This window comes from Chaetodon auriga, chromosome 14 (assembly GCF_051107435.1).
Source record: "Chaetodon auriga isolate fChaAug3 chromosome 14, fChaAug3.hap1, whole genome shotgun sequence".
Lineage (NCBI taxonomy): Eukaryota > Metazoa > Chordata > Actinopteri > Chaetodontiformes > Chaetodontidae > Chaetodon > Chaetodon auriga.
The window spans coordinates 17,260,265-17,276,030 of record NC_135087.1 but is presented as its reverse complement, the minus strand read 5'-3'; the positions used below and the strand labels follow the sequence as shown (position 1 = coordinate 17,276,030).

Here is a 15,766-nt window from a genome sequence, read left to right as displayed (position 1 = left end):
TTTCTTAATCCCACTTCAGTGGACAGCTGCAGGCAATCTTCAGATGTTACATTTTCCTCTTACACTGCCTGCTCGCTCGCTCGCTTTCTCTCTCAGATGGTTTTTAGTGACAGAAAGCTCCTGCTTTGCCATCTTCACGGATACTAAGCCCCGAGAACATTGTGTCGGCCTCCCAGGGCTGTGAACGGCGATGCAACACAATGTTGCACTGTTGACTGTCAAGCTGCTTGGCTACATGAATGTGTACAGTTTGGTCTATGGAGCACGGCCAAATCTGCTGGCAAAGGCCAGTAAAGATGCAGCCTGAGACCTAAGCTGAGAGACATTACTTGTCCAGCTGAAGGCCAGAGGTCTCTGAAGGTCTCTCAATATGCCAACTCAAGCATTAAAAGCAAGACCTGCAGCTTTGTGAGGTTTCAACACACTGCATCAACATGGATACACAAAGCTACTGAAGTTCCTGTATACAATAACCCAAACTGTATGTGGATGTGGCTTAAAGTCCAACTGAAATATGAATTCTCTCTTTTCATGTAAAGAAGAAAAAAAAAAATATGATTACACAGCAGCAATATTGTGTATTTATCATTGTTTGAGGGACTTTGGACAAAGGTTCAGGCCTCTGGGTGAGCAGTTCCAACAACAAACATTTGAGGGCTAATCACACTGGAAACTGGGAGGAAGCAAGCTAGGCTAATTGACTTCCACTCTAATAGAACAAAATAGAAGCTATTTAGCTTAGCTTGCTAACATTCAACTGACTCCTAGTAGATGATTCTGTTTGTTAATGTTATTTCTACACCTGCTGAGTCAATAGCAATGTGTACACACTCTGTGCTGTGTTCATGCCACAGTATGGAGAGGAGGCTGCTCAAGCTAACTGTAGCTGCCTCTCTTTCATGAGCCCAGCGGCGGTGAAGCCAAACGACCAGACCGTCAAAAGTCACGGCACTGCGTAGTCCTGCAACATCAACACTCTGCACATTATTCTCTAATGACAAGACAGAGTCACTTGTGCAGCGTTGGAGTAACACAGGGAGTGCTCAAATCACAGATGGGCTGTCTGTCGGCCTGTTGGAATTTAAGTGATTCTACAAACTATTTTTAGTGCCTTCCCGTCCAGATATTTCATTAATTCAGTGTCAACATTGTCAGTTTATAGGCTGTTTTCACTGCAGAATTAGAGATAAATTCTCTTGGTGATTGCAGTTATGACCAAATAAGTACACAGTTCAGAACAAACACCATCGATACATGCCCTGCAGCGACTTTTAATTTCCGTTTGACTTTCAAGAGCATCTGTACTTTTCATTAGATAACCAGACGCTGCATATGGAAAGTGCAGGAGCACTGAGTGCATTATTATGGCTGCTGAGCCTCTGTCTTGTATAATGCACAGCATCAGTACTCCCCTCACACCTACATACAAGCCTCCACTATATTGGACACTGACCTTGGCTGGCGGTCTGGCACGCATCCCATCCGTCTAGCCAACATACAATGTAAATGGTTTTCTGAAAATTAAAAATCTATGCTGCCCAATTCAATATAGGCCAGTTTCAGGGCACAGGGGGAATACGCATCAGGACATAATGTGATTACCTTTAACTCCAAGACCCTCCCCACTCTCCTGAGGAAATGACTCGAGGGGTCTTGAATACATACAACACTTGAGCTGCAACACCAGAGCAAAGACAGCCTTTACCAGTGGAAGTATAGAAGTATAAAAAAAACACAGGAGTGCTTAATGAATCACACTTTAGTACATTGACCTACGTAACATTTAAGTGTGGTTTCTAACACATTCATTCAGGGGTTGGGGAGGGGGCACCGAGGGAATATGGAAAACAACACAACAGTAATAAACAGCCACCACACGGGCCGCTCAGTCTTGCTGAGTGTTTCAATGTGTCAGCTCTGCATACATTGACAGTAATGTTCTCTATTCAGGCACGTCCATGATCGTTTGTGTCAAGCTTGACCCGTCACCTTTTGTCTCATCTGTTCTCATTGTGCACATTTCCTTGCTTTCTTTATCTCTTCTTCAGACCGCAGACTCTCTCCAATCCGCTCTCCTACAAATTACATCCATATACTGCTAATTTACAACGGCAAATGTGTTTTGACAGAAACGTAATGTAGCCCAGATGTTTCTTTAATAACATAATGAGGAAACATTGTTTCTGAATGTCTGCCAAGTCACGAAATGTTGAGATTAAATGTATCTGCTAAATGCTCTCTAACAATGTATTCCATTTGTTTTCACGACAATATCTGCTCGTACCGAGCGAAGGATGATTAAACTTTCCTATGGTTATATTGAGGCGCTCGCAGCGCTTGGGAAGGGATTGTGGTCATGGCTGAATACTAAAAGTGTGACTTCAAGCACTAAACTGGACAAGTTTACTTATTCAACCACAATCTTTCCTTAAACTTAACTAAAGAAAAGTATTTAGCGATGGCAGTCTTCACCTTAAGCCATTTGTGGGTGGCACAAAAATTAATAAATTCCTTCCCTGAAATAAGCCAGTTAATATAATCCAGGCAGCAGTTATTATTTCCCATCAAAACGTAAGAGCAAAACAAATTAGCGGCACATAAATGCAATTCCTCTGAGACAGGGTTGCCCACTCACGCTCCCTCTCCGTCCTCCTTAATGCACACCACGCACTTCTCCCGCCTTGAACCCGCTTCCCTCTCAACCGATTTCTTTCTTTCTCGCCCTCGCAGAGAAGTTCAGGGTCTCAGTGAGGGTTCGGTTAATGATGAAACGCTCCCTCTCACATTTGCGCCTGCTGTCGGCGAGTGAGCTGTCCATGCATCAGCTGAAGGACGGGGCTCTCATTTTGACTCAAAAACAGCTGTGATTCCCTTGTGCCCACATGAGTAATGCAGAATGACACTGACACCATATGTCAGACCTTGACTTAACTTACTTTAAAGGTATTATGTATTCTCTGGGTATGACTCTCCCTAATAATTTCAGTTTGGGGGGTTTGAAGTCATGGTGTGCCTGTCAAGGTGAGTCCAGCGACTTAAACATTTCAATAATGTTTATGTTTAAGGCCGCCCCATCTACAAAAGTGTCCTCACTGTCCTTGTTCTATAATAGCTATTATCCAGGCCTCTGATTCTCTCTGCAGCAGAGAATAGTAATGTCTTCTCATTTTTTTTTTCTCTGTGTTGCATGAAAGTGTTTTTTCTCTCCACTGTTTGGAGCATATCATCTTGCATATCATTGCAAATTAAGGGCACGGTCCATTTCACCCAACAACATGAGGAAAGCTGTAATTGGTGCATCTTTCAAAAAAAAACAAAAAAAACAATACCTTTGTCTTTCCTGCATGGAGTTACTACAGAAAAAATCATCTTAACACAAATATCCTCCAACAGTTTTCCAGTGTGTGGACTGAGTTGCTGTGCCTTCAGCGTTTTAGGCTCTTATGCTGATTCTGTACAACATAATTCAGAACACTGCTCTATGACCAGCTAGGTGTAAACCGTAGAAATAATCTTAGATTAACACATTCTTTAAAACTACACCAGGACTTTTGGCGCAATCACTCACTGAATCCCTTGAACCTCCGCCCAAATATCTATTTCATATCATGCTGCCACCCAAGAAAGTGTCAAATTATCTTTTATGTGCTGGTGTGTCTGTGCATGTGTGATGAGATACAGTGTGAGGGTCCCATCAGGACATGTTGCCCCTGGCTCAGCATTCTGCACAAAGCCAAGGAAACAAGATGTGCAAATGTGCATGTTTGCACTTCAATCTCTCTCTGTCTTCTCTCACACCATCACACAGTTTCTCTCTGTCTCTCTTGCAGGACAGCAATTACCTACAGGCAACCAGACCTTGGTTAGACTTGTAAATACACTCAATTCTTCTGTGACAATTCTCACAAGAAACACAGAACTACAGAGAAAGCTCTGGATATTTTATGCGATTTTGGACACCGGTGACAATATGATGCCTCTGTTTTGATAAATATTACTAAATGGCGCTGTTTTGTGCAGTGTGCAGTTTAAAGCTGCGTTAATCAGTATTTATAGATTCACAATGACTCAAATGTTTCATGTCAAACAGACAGAAAGGCAACTATCTGGAGAGTGTAGAGGAGCATTTAGCTGCTAAAAAGGCAGATATTTTCTACACGTGATGTTATTTTATCATATATTTTGTATCACTTTGTCCTGAAACACGACTCCAAATGAGTGTTAATGTTGCTCCATATATTCTGAATGTGTACATACACAACTGTTCGCTAACTGGTTCACCGTATCGACTTCACACGGCGATAAAATATCAATGTTGTGTGAGCTTGTTCTGCTGCTGCAAAGTGGTCAATTAATGCTGCTTTAATGTGCTTAATGTTGTCTCAACACAAAGCAGCTGTAAAAAATAATTTCACCTGAATAAAACACAGTCTAAACTTATTAAAAATCTCTCCAGGCGTTGGTTTAGTTAATTGAGGTTCGATACTGAGCCCTACAAACACACAATCTCTGTCTTTCTCTCTCTTTCTTAACACAACCATTCTGACACACATGCACACACACACACACCCTCTTTCCAGGGCTGGTCTGCCTGTGCAGGTTCTGGGGACACTGTACTAGTAGCTCTCTGACCCTGATGGCCTGATGCCCTGTACAACATGGAGCAACACCATGGAGGTGCCTCAGGAGCTCCTTCTCCCAGCTCCCAGCTGCATGCACGTTTGCACACATAAAAAACCACTCACACACACGCACACACACACACACACACACACACACACTTGCACATACATTCCCTGTCCTTCCCTCAGGCCTCTCCACCCTCTTGTCTCTGCCTGTCTCAGCAGGAAGGTCACAGGCACACAGTTATCGCGCTCGATTTGATTACGTCTTAATCCAATCAAGCAAAGCAGAGAGAGCACCATTGATTTTTGAGACATAGAATAATGCTTATTGGGCTTAGAGGCACATGGCTGATTCCTGGACAAGGTTAAGTCCAGAGGGAAATATCCTATCTGTCACTGAGCCTGTCACGAAACATGTTTATGGCTTATATCTAGATTCACTCCTCTCGCTGCTTAATGTTAGAAAGCTGTCCGCTGCTGTTGTGTTCACAGGTAACTTCTGGTCATTGCTGTTCTGGGAGACTGTCAGTAACAGCAGACCGCCGTGTGAAACTCAACAAGTGACAACAGATGAAACACTTGAGCAATAATAACCAACTACAGCTGAAGAGAGCGTCCAGAATGGAATGATCATCCCTGGAAATATAATCCATGCAAAGAGGAAGTTTTCGGAATGAAATGGATGGAGACTTATGGGGAGTGATTTGCATTCGGCAATGAGACGGTGCCAGCAGCATGAGAGGAGAGCACTTAATCTAGTGGCAAGCTTGAGAGCTAAGCAGCTTTCAGCTATTCAAGAATATCCAAGGCATGTCGTACACACATGAAGACGCACATATACATGTGCATGAGCGGACGGACACTCCTAGAATCATGTGTGTACGCAAACATTCAATGGGATGTGAAGCAGAAGCAAGTGTGGTCCGTCAGCACTCTGAAGATGTGCCCTTCAGCCTTCATGCTGTCAATCAGTCAGCTCAGCAAGCGTAACCTGAAGTACACAAAGATGGCCGCCTCCTGGAGTTACATTTGATGTCCACGCTCACGCAGCAGTGCACATGTGGCAGTTAGTCATGTGCAGGGCAGCTGTTGCTTTACGGCGTTGGACATTAAATGAAAAGAAAACCAGGAGGACGCTATTTTAATGAACGTTGCATTTCTTTCTACGTGGAACCTAAAACCTGGCTCGCACTGTTGCTTTGCTGGGATGAAGACTGAAGAACAGTGTGTTTGCAGCACAGTGTTGCCCCCGCTCCACCTCCCACCCTCCCAACAGCAAAACAACAAGCCGGGAGATGACGATGACGAGAGCTATTGGGGAATGGCGAGGCCCACTCACCTTCTGGTTCACCACACAGTGTGCACTGTGATTCTAAACGAGGACCAAAGAGAGACAACAGGAGATTAATAGAGGCACACATATGTGAATGTCGATGTTTGTGCATGTGTGTATGGGAACAAATATCAGCGTCACCGCCCTTTACTGTATATAGAAATATTAACAACTGCTGTTCAAGATTCAGCGGCACTCTCTTTCTCTGTCAAAAACAAATAAAAACAATAAAACAACCCAGCCTGGTCGCTCCTAATGTCCTTGCAGAGCGGGACCCATGTGCAACATAATAGAAACCCAGCCACCATGCATAATATGACCATCAGCCACATGCGGCTGCATAAAAAGACAAAATGATGCAGAGACAGGCGTCAAAGGGGGAAAAAAACCAAGACAAAATGAGAAATCACATTGCGTCAATTCATCACTGCCATGTGCAATAGATGCTGTATGCCAAAAATAAGATCAGGCCAACCTGGACGAGACTCAAAATTTAAAGCAAAGCGAAAAATTCATTGATTTATGATTGCATGCTGTCCAGTATTCTTACTATTCACATTAGGAGTGACGCTCTAAATCACGCAAATACCACACTTCACATGCACCATGCGTTTCCATGTAAACATGAATGGTAAGTTGTTATTATTCCCGTGCAAACAGAGCAGCATACTGTACGAGAAGCCTGAAAATCTAAATCAATATACAGGAATTACTGTTTTCTCAGGAGCCAAGGCAGCCTCCAAGAAGTGCTCCAAGATTATTTTAAGCAAACAAGATTATTAAATGGGTTTGCTCTTCAGAGACACTGGACATAATGAACGGAATGATGATGAAAATGAGCGTTATGTCCTCAGGCCTCAGTCTCCACAGTCGACCCCAAAACAGCTGTGGTGTGTCAGTGTTTGTCTCTCTTCCCCGACGTAGCAGTGGCCAAAGGAGGCCATGTTGTTTTTTCATGCCGAGACTCTCCTTCATCTAATCACAGCTAATTAGGGGCCTAATTAGATCATCGGGAACCTTGGACTCATGACTTGTCTTATTTTGGTGAAAAACAGCGAGATAGCTCTTTTGATGGTCCAAACCTGTACATTCACAGGCATACAAACACGATAAAACATGCCCATAAATGCTCTTAAATGGCTGCTTTTTCTCACTCTCTTCCCCAGATGACCTTGCTCATGGGCAGAGTGCAGCAAGGACAGCTTGGCAGACCAGCTGATGAATGAAAGAGCTCTTTTAAAGGCTTGTTGTTGCTGTCAGTCTGTGCAGGTTGTAAAGTGTTACAGCCTCGCCGTCCCCTCATCACAAAGCTGCCAGCCAGCTCTTGCCTCGGCACCAAGGCTGCATTTGGCTCAAAAGCCTTCTTGCTAAACTTTCAATGCTCCTCCAGAACGCCTCCTCCGTCTCTTTAATGCTTTTCTTCATTTGTACATAGGTGTAGATCAGAAAGCCAAAAAGTCCAATGGTTCAGCGTCTACAGCTATCAGGCTCACAGACAAACTCTAAAGACAATTCCAGTGAGAAAATACAGCCGTTATTGTCACTTTGCAGAAGTAATCGCATTGTGCTGTAACTTTATTTGGATGTCTGTTCACAAATGCTTTTTTAGGGTTGGTGGTGCTTGGTGTCTGAGGGGGTTGAACCACACACAAATGGTATGCTTGGTGGTGTAATGGTGGACAGCTGAGGCCTGGAGAGAATTTACTGGTTTAATTAGTCTATTTTACTTCCCGCTCCCTACAGTATAATTCCACCGAGTCAAAGCAATTGGCTCTATTAGCTTGTCCTGGCTGCTTAAATTTAAAGCGCTCTTCCGCTTCCCTTTGTGGAGCCCCTATTGATCTTGGTCAGGCTGTTTTTACATGTGGGAACGGTTCTTGGGTAATTCTCATTTGCTTTCCAGTTGGATGTATGAAGCTACTGCCAGCCTTTCACCATCAGCTAAACTTATTACGCTTCTACTTTTGAGGATAAGGGAGAAGAATTTGATGCTAATTTGAGTCACTATGGACTACGGAGTCAAAGAGTTACACATTTGGTGCCTTTTAATCTGCATCCGTAATCTAATGAGGCTAAGGGTCTGCAGCCATGCTGTAGTTCAGTGTAACAGTGCATTGAATTGAATGCTAACAGCAGCATATTGTGCTAATTAGTAATAATGATGGGAATGGTGTTCATTTTGCTGGTATGTGGTTATAAAGCAATGCATTTAAATTAAAAATGTGACCGGATTTGTTTTTCCAAAAAAGTTGGGACACTGTGTTAGACATTAATAAAACAGAATGTGATCATTTGCTAATCCTTTTTGACATATACTCAACTGAAGACAGTACAAAGACAATATATTAAATGTTTGACCTCATCAACTTCATTGATTTTTGTAAATACACGTTTATTCTGAATCTGATGCAGCAACACGTTTCAAACAAGTTGGGACAGGAGCAACTAACACACACACACACACACACACACACACACAGTCATGTCATAGAGGTCCTGTGAGAGAGAGAAGCACCACGCTCGCAAGAGATCATCACTCCTACAAACTCTCAGAAGTGCGACTACAAGACGTGAGCTCGTTGAAGACTTCATAGCTGCATGTGCACAGTCAAGATAGTCTGTCGGATAAAATGAAAAAGCTACGTCCAGTTCAGGTCAAAGACTGCAAACAAGGAGGAGCTCTGCTTGAACATGAGAGCAGCCTCCGTCAGAGTTACCCGCTGTGTTCGAGCTGCATATGGAGGCTGTCTGCAGAGGACCTGTTTGATTAAAGATGCAGTGTTACATCAAATTCATTGGTATTCATTCAATTTCGAGTATTTTCTTATTGAACTGTTTTCTTCACCTATAACATGAGACGCTTAAATCGTAAAACACAGAATTCAGAAAAATTAAAACAGAACCTGGAAACAATTTAAGCAGATTTCATCACGCTCTCGTGTGGGTGTGAGAGGGGCATCCTCGAAATGTCATTCACAAACAAGGACGGGGCGAGGCTCACCACGTCGTGAAACACATGATTCTATAAAGGATATTAATACTTCAGGGCTCTGGAACACTTCATTTTGTTTGCAACCAAAAATGTTCTGTTTGATTTATGATTTATGGAGTGTTTGAAATCAGGATTGTCACTAACTAAACAGCAGGCTGAAAAGCAGTGCTTTAGCGCCCTGTCTGGTTTTCAGGCATATTTCCAGCGGTTTGCTTCATTGAACCTGTAAACACACACAACAGTGAAGTCATGACGCCATGGAGTACACCTATACTTCACTGCAGCCAGGTGTGCAGTTTAGTTGTTGCTTTGACTGTTGCTTTTTTTTTTTTTTTTTTGCCATTTTCTAATAATAAAGACAAATGGTTGAAATTTAAAAAAAAAAAAAAAAAAAAGGTAGCTGCTCAAACATTGCACTGGGAATGAAAAGTAACTGTATGTCCTAAGAGCACTGACAACAAGGGGTTCATCCTGTGCCTTTGTTTTGAGATAAAACCATGGCCAACTGGACGTTTTTCTGGTGATGCTGCTTAATATACTAAAAAGGTTTCCAAGCAACTGCCTAGACTGCACAATCATCTCATATAAGAGGAAAATAAACCTGAGTTACAGAGAAAAAGAAGCAGAGGACATTGGAAGGAGGAAATAAGGTCACAGAATTGTTCTAGCCAAGTACCAAATAGTTAATCAATACTGCCTTTAATCATACGTCATGAGGAGACGACATAAAGTCAAATGTCAGTCTCTTTCACTATGCTAGCCTCAGTTAGCATGCTTTTCAACTGGACACCTCTCGTTGGTTGTGAGTAAACTAACACACAAATATTCACAGGGGTCTGCGGTGTCCCCTGGTATCCTCCCATCTCCAAACACAACATACACGGAGAGCAAATCCTTCTGCCTTGATCTGATAATGTATTCATCCATAATTAAAGCCTTCATTTCCATACCAGCGCGGCGTGCTCACACCTTCCCCGCTGGCTGATCCCTCCTCTTACCCTCGCTCTCTCTATCGTGCCCCAGTTCATGTGATGTGTGAGAGATACAGGTGCTAATTAGCTAGTGCTAAGGCTGTTTTGGGGCTTTTTCACAAGAATGCTGCATCTCTAAAAAAGCACACAAGGTTATATAAAGAGAGGTGAGATGGAAAAGAGCGCAGTGTGACAACACAGGTGTGAGAGCAAACTTTATTCAGGGAGTTGGTGCGTTTCTCAATGGCTGGAAATTCACTGCAAGGAAGCTCTGTTTGCTCTGCGTCGGGCAGCACGCACATTGTAAGACATAAGTCAAATAAAGACTTGTTTATTGGGACTGGGTCAATAGGTGGTCAATAAAGGGAAGTACACAGTGATGTACAGCTCACACAGATGTGCGCCGACACAGATGAACTAACACGATTGTGTGTGTGCAGGCATGACCACACACAGATAAACTGCCTCACGCAATTATGGTCGAGCAAATCGCAAGAACAACCCACTCCCACTCCCTCAGCTTCCAGCCTCATCTGTGTGGACGATCACCAATTTCAGTTTACCTTCCCCTTGACTGGCACAATCCATCTTCAGCGCGGCCCCCTGCGTATACGCAGTCTCCCCCCCGGAGCTGATCCAGCACTTCTTCAGAGGAGACGTGGTGCTGAGCACAGGGCTGGAGGAGAACTCATCAGCCTGGCAGTATAAACCCAGTTTGCCTCTTCAGGGGCTAATTACAAAGCACTGTCACACACTTTCGCACGGTATGCTTTATACACACACATTACGTTTTGTACATGAAGAAGTTTGGTTGTAAATATCAATGTACACAGTACTGGTGATAACTTATCTTTATCTTTGATATTTATCACTCACGAGGGTCTGAGACTCTTTTTTGTTTTCATGTCTGACACCACACTCATGGCTTAGCATGGGTTAGCTGTGCTTAGCATAAAGACCAGTAGCAGGAGGAAGCAGCAGAACTGAGCAAGACTGGCTGCTTCCCGTTTCCTGTCTTTATGCTAAGCTAACTGTCAGCTGGCTTCATATTTACTGGAGAGACATAAGAGTGGCCTCAATCTTCTCACCAAACTCTCAGCAAGAAAAGCATATAAAAGTATTTCCAAAAATGTCAAACCATCCCTTGATTTAACATTTACACTAAGCAGGACATTTACTATCCCAGGGACATCGTAAGACATTACATAATGTAGGTCATGTTGTGCATATATCCACCACATCATGGTGTAAAACATCAGACTAACTGTTCATTTGAGATTTCATGACACAAAAGCAGAAATACATATTAAAATCATATTATAATCAGACTAAACTACAATACCACTTTAAAAGACCAGACAAGGTGTCGCAACTATTATAGAGCAATAACAAGGAGCTTGTTGTCAGAAATGCTCATTATATTCCCTCCTTAGCGCAGCAGGAGACTGACATCAAACAGCAAGTGTTTGAAATCAAGCCAGCCATCAGTGTTTGCGGATGAAGACGCTGTGAAACAGCTTCACTGGTGTGTGAGCTCCGAAACAAGGTGCATCAGGACAAAGGGTTAAAAAAAAGGGGGCTTTTAGTGTGCGTGGAAGAAGCAGTGGGCGGCTCTGTGTGACGCGAGTGCAGGGATCTAAGCACGACCTTCAGTTACAGACAGACACTGTCATTCTGCGGCGAGTAAAAAGCCATCACATGTCAAGATTCATCCCCTGTCTGTTTAGGAAATCTGCATTGTGTGTGTGTGTGTGTGTGTGTGTGTGTGTGTGTGTGTACATGCGTGACTGTGAAGCCACCGATGCTTGAGGCAAGCACATCTTACTGCAGTGAGACATTCATAGCACTGCTCTCTGGATTATTGCAGCGACTGGCCATTACTGAGGTTTGCAAGTGACTAAGGTTAATTTCTGTGCAATGAATACATCTGTTACAAAAAAAAATCTGTGTGTCTTTATGACTTTATATTATTTTCCACCTGTGGCTGTCTTAGCCACTTTAGGGGTCTCCAGATGGTTAGGTCATGGAGACCGGGGACCAGGGTCTGCTGCAGCGCTTACGCAACCCTCACCTGGGAAAAGGAGGCCAATCTCACCCCTCCTTCACATCCATGTTAGCGCTTTCCTCCCGTGATCACGGCACAGTGAGCGGAACACACAGGTGATGGGTGGCTAGGACTGAAACAGTGACATCAATTACTCTTAATGGCGTGTTCAGAGGGGGTTTTCATGGTGTGTGAGCTCCAAGCGCTGCGCCTGGTTGTACTGAATCTGCAACTGAATATAATTGTACAGCCCAGAGTAATTTATCTTAACTGAGAGTCAAAGATTCAAATGAACTCTGTAATCATGTTTTATTGGCATTTGTTGGCCGTCTACTCGGAAATGAAATGATCTGACACATTGAAATAACAGATGTGCCCTGCTGACTCTTACACATACTATCTCTCACGAGCCACTTGCTTTAAACACTGGAGGTCCTGATTCAGCACAAACTCAACACAGTGACATGACATGAAAGTTTCACCATGTGAGTCTGACTGCTCAAACTGGCTTAAAGACTCATCACTCTGTTGCTCCGGTGTAACTTCAAAACAGTGGCGCTCCTTTGTCTCCCAAACAATCTTTGGCTGTGCACAGCGAGCCAAAAGTTACACTTTGGCCTTTGGGTAGTTTAAGCAGTAATTACCTACAGCTCATATAATCTACCTCCAACAGCATTTGTCATTCCAACTGTTGGAAGTTACCGTGAGCACTGGCTAAAAATAAGAGGCGTGCTGTCTGAATGTTTTGTACGTTTGTGTTTGCGATGGATGAAAGATAACAGATCCGATTAGTTCATGCTTTAGCAAATATGGGTATTTCATGAACTTAGAACCAGATTTAAAACAGAGATATCTATCTAATGAAACCCGGTATCGCTTGGAGGGAGTGCAGGGCTCCAAATATGCTAATGCTGGGCAGTCTGCCAAGGAAAAATGGAAAACTAAAATAAATCGAATCGAATGATGTGATGTTTACCACAAGCAGCCTTTAAAGAGTTACTGAGCATGAAACTGAGAAGCGGCGTCTCATTGCCCTCTCTGATTGGAAGCTTCAGTTAAACTCTCTAACCTCATGCAACAGTGACGTTACAGCGCCATCACGCACCATATACGTCTACATCACTGCAGCACGGTGGCACGTAAAACCACTGGAGGTCAGCAAAAACAAGACTTTCAGGGGGTGCAGGTTACTCTTTAAAGTTTACAGCTGGTTTTCATGAGTAAGTGAGTGCAAAGTACCTTATTTAGCTCTTTTCTATGTTTGAGTGGGTGGGAACCACTTCAAACTGCAACAGTCATGCAGTGACTTAAATCATTCATACGTACTTTCTACTAAGTATGCTATCTATAGGGAAGTAGAAGGCCGTATATAGATGTGAAATTGCATATACAGCACATGCATGTATGGACACATGCATATATGTGTGTGCCTGTTTGTGGCTGCTGTGTAGTAGTGTGTAGGTGGGCACGCTGTTCACACTGCGGATGTACATGTGGAGCAACGTTTCGTTTAGCGGTTTGTTTCTCATGTTAGTCCCTGAGCCCCACACATAACAGCCTGACTGTGACGATAAGAGGCAAAAACCAGACAGAGGGAGGATGGGAGGGGTGGATTTGTGTGGAAGAGAAAGTCAGTAAAAAAAAAAGAGGAGAAGGTAAAACATCCTAGCGTTTTTCCATCAACCCCAAGGGCCCTCGGTCAGATTTATAGACGGTTCCTCTTACCTCCTGGGAGGCGAAAGGAAAAGGGAGATAAATATTTTACTGAGGACGACAGGCTTGGACGCATAAGTCTGAGACTGTATTTAAGTGATTTGCTGCTTCTGAATTGTGCTGAAGTGTGGACGGTAGAAGAAGAAGAAGAGAGAGAGATGTGTGTAAAAGAGAAGGACAAGTGAGGTTGGACAGACGGAGGGCCGAAGAGAGAGAGCTGTGTGGACAGAAGGAGACAGAGGGACTTGTGCAGAGGATATTGATGGCCTCCTTCACGCCCCAGCAGCCCTCTGTCTTACTGGAGTATCTATCAGGAGCGCTCGGCCCCGTAGATGACCATATTGACACCTCCTGAGGGAGGAGGGTTGTAGACATCAATGACACGTCCCTCACTTCTCCTTCTCCTGCATCCGCACGTCCCCTCCGCTCACTCCATCCTCCCATCATCGTTTCCACCTAACTCTTCTTAACTCTTGGCCAGATCAGAACTGACAACGCCGGGCTGCCTCGATGTGTTTAGTTTGCAAAGAATGTGGGACAAAGAACAACATGAGCACAGCCGGTTATTTATAACTGTCCACAGAGCATTCAAGGTCAGCCGATGTCAGACTGTGACGGAGATGTGACAGGAGCCGGAGCGGGCTCGAGGTTAGAAAGTTGATACTCGGGGGTTGAAGCAGGTTTAAAGCCTTCCACTTGAAGCCGGAGTTCCTAAACGTGTAAATCATACTGTGCATTATGTTCTATGACAGTCACATGGCCTTCGTCTTTGGGCTACAGTGAATTCACATTTAATCAACCCACTAAAACTGCAGTATGTGGGGCATTTTAACGTGAATCTGTCAGGCATTTCTCCACCCATCTCATCTTTCACTGCATAACGTTGCCAACAACCTTTACAATAATTATGTTGCTTTATGACACAAAATATGGAGAGGCAGACAGAGATAAAGCGTTTTACAGGAACAGATGGTCGAAGAAAAAACATGTTTATTGTCTTCCTTAAAGCTGAAAAAGAAAGATTTTAAAACAGATGTAAAGCTGCTCTATGGAATTAGCTGTTGACTGAAACAAGGCTAAACTGATGCTAAACCTACACAGCATCACCCAGTTTGTTTACGTGTTTCAGTGACTCATCGTTTCAAAATCCCTCCATTCATGAAAGGCTCGCTCTCCTACAAATCCCACTTCCACAAACAAAAATAATTAAGGCTTTTCTTTTAACTACAAATGTAATGTAGTTCACAAGGAAAATACAGGGTTGATATCTCATAATTGGTATTGCTATGAATCAATAAATGTAGTAATTGTCAAAGTCGATTACAGCTCATTGCCTCCAACATGGATATGGCATTGTGCTCAATAACAGTGGGCAAAGAAGCAGAAAAGAGATTTGTCAAGCATGAAAGTAATCAGCAAGGTCAGTGACAGCGGTACTGGGGCTACTGTCTATTATTCTTATTCATTCAGACATTTTAGTTTTGCAGATACAAAGTAAACAAGACACACAGAAAGGACAAAGAGGGAGAAGAGGGAAACACACAGGGACAGGAAAGTGCAATATGTGGTTTGCGTGCGTGCGTGCGTGCGTGCGTGCGTGCGTGCGTGCGTGCGTGCGTGCGTCTATAGGGTAAAATATGACTCTTTGTTTCAGGGAATTCTCAATTACTGAACAAGGCAAAGCAATGCAAATCACTCCATTTGCATCCCGAAAACGAGACCTGATTGAAGTGAGTAATTTGGTTTGAGTTGGAAACTCGTCTCACAGCGCAGGCAGCATTTGTCAACCGTTTATGGAAAAATCAGATTTTTAGGCCGAACACAAGACAACACTGACTCATTAAGATGAATCTTTACTGCAGAACACGTTTGGGCTGGGGGACGGTGACAAAATCAAATATCACAGTTAGGACTGTGTGTCACAGTCTTACCGATCAAAATGTGTCCACGGCACCAAATATCAACATGACTGAAAGTCTACAGCCATGCTAGTGCTAACGTCAAAACGGTAGCAAGCTCACACAATGAAAATGCTAACATACATACATTTGCTAAGATGAGCTAATATTAGCCACCATAAGCATTCCA

General features: G+C 43.4%; 1 protein-coding gene across 6 annotated transcripts in view; it reads right to left on the bottom strand.

Annotated features, from left to right (window-relative positions):
* Window positions 1-15,766, bottom strand: part of dlgap2a (discs, large (Drosophila) homolog-associated protein 2a) — a 155,854-nt gene that overhangs the window by 75,527 nt on the left and 64,561 nt on the right. The window contains exon 2 of one of the 6 annotated variants that reach the window (XM_076748064.1): window positions 5,965-5,997. The exons of the other annotated variants lie outside the window; for them this stretch is intronic. The gene's annotated coding sequence lies outside the window, so the exon portion shown is untranslated. The remainder of the gene's footprint in view (window positions 1-5,964; window positions 5,998-15,766) is intronic. 6 annotated transcript variants of the gene reach the window in all.